Below are 3,528 nucleotides of genomic sequence, written 5' to 3'. Positions count from 1 at the left end.
GGTTCCTCCTCCTCACATGAGGAGGAAATAAAAATTACCAAAATTGAAGCATATAAATTTATTTTAAACACTTCTATTGATTTTGATCGTAGCTTTTCATCGTTAGCATTCGTTCCAAATCAATAAAAGTGTTTAAAATAAATTTATATGCCTCAATTTTGGTAATTTTTATTTCCTCCTCATGTGAGGAGGAGGAACCTCCTCAACGCTCTCCTCCTCCTCATTCACCTTCTCATCATTCCTCTTCCTCGGAGTTACACTCTCTGCTTAAAAATTTAATCGATAGGTGTTCGTTATTGCTCGAATATACTTCGGAAGACAACTTGAAAAAACGAATGACATTGTTTGTTAATAAAATTCGATTCATTTCAATCTTTTTTCAATTCTTCGAAGTTAAGAAGTGATCGTTAGGAAGTTGGAAAACATATCTTTGAAACCGTTCTGAAAATATGAATTGGCTGAGAGTCGTGTTTCGACGTCGTTAAGCTACCATTAAAAAACCTCAAACCTTTTCGTGCTTTTTGACAGATGTTCTAAATTGAATGTTTTCTATGTCGCCATCTGGTTGGTGATACTAATATCTTCTCGCACGGTTCTGAAGAAGATTTTATTTATTGTTTATCCAATTTTATACAAAATTACTTTTTCATTCATAAATCCGATTTAGAAAACAAAATCGCAGTTATTTCGACTTTTTGCATACAAAGTGCCCAGGGCTGGAATTCTAAGTCATTCCACCAAAATCGTTCGGAATTATTTTTTTCGTACATAAGACCATATTGGAGTGAAAGAGAGAGATTCCACTATTTTTCAGGATCCCACTGGAATTATTTCTCACACAATCCACTCTTCCTTGAGTTATCGGAATAATTCCGGTGGGATCCTGAAAAATAGTGGAATCTCTCTCTTTCACTCCAATATGGTTTTATGTACGAAAAAAATAATTCCGAACGATTTTGGTGGAATGACTTAGAATTCCAGCCCAGAACATAAGAGTGGAAAAATTGTCATCATCAAATTTGAAACACGGCACGACCAATTTACAATATTTAGTTAAAAATTGAGTTTTTATTTTAAATTAATCACGCCGGGGATGATTTTTTTTCCTTCTATTCATAATCTCTTGAAATTGGTTGAGTTTGAATTGAAAAAGTATACTTATTACGGCCATTCTTCGAGAGTTCCGTGCATTTATGTGACACTTGAATTTGAAACCTTTGTGCAATGGGATCTTATTTTCTCCACTGTGATTTTTAATTATAAATTGAGAAAAGAAATGTTCGAAAATCAGCTTTGATAAGTAATTTTTTATGGGCGACAAACAGTTGGATCCAGGATTGAGTGTAACTGGTTGTTTCTTATTTTATTTAGACATTAATGTTTGTGCTTTCGTTTATGTTGTTTATCATCAAAGTACGCACAATTTCCATCCCAAAAAAATAATAAAAGATATTTTGTCCCCAAAATAGAATAAATTAATCAATAAAACATCGTATTCAGTTGGATTTCCGACAAAAGAATAGATGCGTTGCAAATCAATGAATCACAAGACATCCAGGATCGAACAATTATCAACGAAGTACTCCACTACGAAGTACTCGGGCGCTGCGTGTACGAAACTTCGTTTGTATGGTGCATGTCGCGTGTATGATGTTATCGAACATACTACATACTTGATATTAATTCAAGTAATTTTCATAAAATAAAGAAATGTATGCTTCGATTCAAACTACATTCCATGTAGTGCTTCGATAACTAATTTGATGAGAACATCAAATTAATTTAAAAAATCAATTTTAACAACCGCATAAAGAACGCAGAGAGGAGCGACGATCTGCAGTCTTGTTTAATCTGACTTGACTTTAGTTCTGTATTTTTGAATTGAAATATTTTTTCAACTTGATCCATTATTTCGGTAGCTCCAAATATCAAAAATATAATAATGCAACAATCAGTTCACATTTGATTTTGGCACGAGTCACATTTCCATTCAAATCAAACAAGTACATTTCTATTGTGAAATAGAATGTCATGCAAAGTTCATAATGATTGGTTTAATTTGGAATTCGTAATGAAAGATGAAAGCAATGTGAAATACAAAGAATTTTTCAAGAAGGAAGAAGATTTTACGTTGAGATGTTCAGCCTGCGATAGTACTATCAACATCAAAAGCAAAGGATTTGCTGCTTTGACCCAACACTTGATGCGAGATAAACATATTGAAAACATGGAAGTCAAATTTAATTCAGTTAGCAATATTATTTATAAGTCAACTGCGTAGCAAGTAAGATTGAAAATAAAATTTCAGTTATGATTCGACTAGAAACACTATAAAAAAATCTATTTTTATAACTGCTTCTTTGATTTTGCCATATTAATTTCATCAGCTGCTTGCTTTTTCAAACTGGTAATATCAGCTTTTTCAGCTTTTTTAGAAAAAAAATCTGTGGCAGGCTTGAATATATGTTGAAAAATGGGTCAAAAACAGCCATTTTAAGTACGGCTCTATCGACCACTAGATTTTAACATTTTTTTTTTATCTGAAAATGGGAATCAGCTAGTTTTGAGCCCAATTTAATTTTGAACTATTGAGAGCATATACCTTACCATGATAAATCAGTTTGGACCACCCTATTAATGACTATTTCAATATGATTCTTACCTTTGAATATTCTCTTCTCTTCATTCAATCTATTGTGAGAAAAAAGAAACGCAATTCCATGTATATACTCAATAATTTATTTATTAATTTTCCGAATTTTCACATACAAAAAAAAATGAACTAAATGAAAACATTGATTTATTTTTCGCCTGTTCATTTTTCTTGTGGATTTATGTTTCTAATTGGCCTATCGAGTTTGTCCATCTCTAAATGATTAAATTCATTTGCACAAAATCTATCGACTAAATTCATGTATTTGAATGGAGTTCCTTAAAAAAAATCTACCGATATTCCTATAAACCTAAATTGTGTGTAAATTTGTAGGCCACACAAAATGAAAATCGTTTGCAACAACACGGGGTGAAAAGGACTTCGACAACAGAAAAAATGGTGTGTATTTTGTGCACATTCTAAGCATATATCTGAGTGAAGCAATGCTAATTTAAACTAAACAAAACAAGAAAAAATGTTACGTAAAGACAGTTTCACTGACAAAACTGATGTGAATGAGGGTTTTGTGCATGTTATCGCCTGACATAAATGGCTTTGACATATTGCATTTACTGACTATCGCATTAAATAATGAAAATGCATGGTTTTTTCTTTTCTTCTTCTTTATATTTCAATACGTAAATTTATTCATATCCAATAAATTTGAGAGGACATTATGAAATAAATACCGAAAAAAACACATGCAAACATTTCTGTGGCGATTTCGTGACTTGTTGGCGTATATAGAAAAAAAAAAAAACAAAACAAAAAAATTGTGAGAGTATTCGCAATTAATGCATTTTACTCAGTATGGAAAATTTCGGGAAAAATAAGAAATTATCTGACTATAAATAAGAAAGTGATAAAAAGACCAA

Source organism: Sitodiplosis mosellana, unplaced genomic scaffold, assembly GCF_009176505.1.
Source record: "Sitodiplosis mosellana isolate CC-2019 unplaced genomic scaffold, AAFC_SMos_1.0 Smas_scaffold_6099, whole genome shotgun sequence".
In the NCBI taxonomy this organism is placed as follows: domain Eukaryota; kingdom Metazoa; phylum Arthropoda; class Insecta; order Diptera; family Cecidomyiidae; genus Sitodiplosis; species Sitodiplosis mosellana.
Note: the sequence above shows the minus strand (reverse complement) of the source record.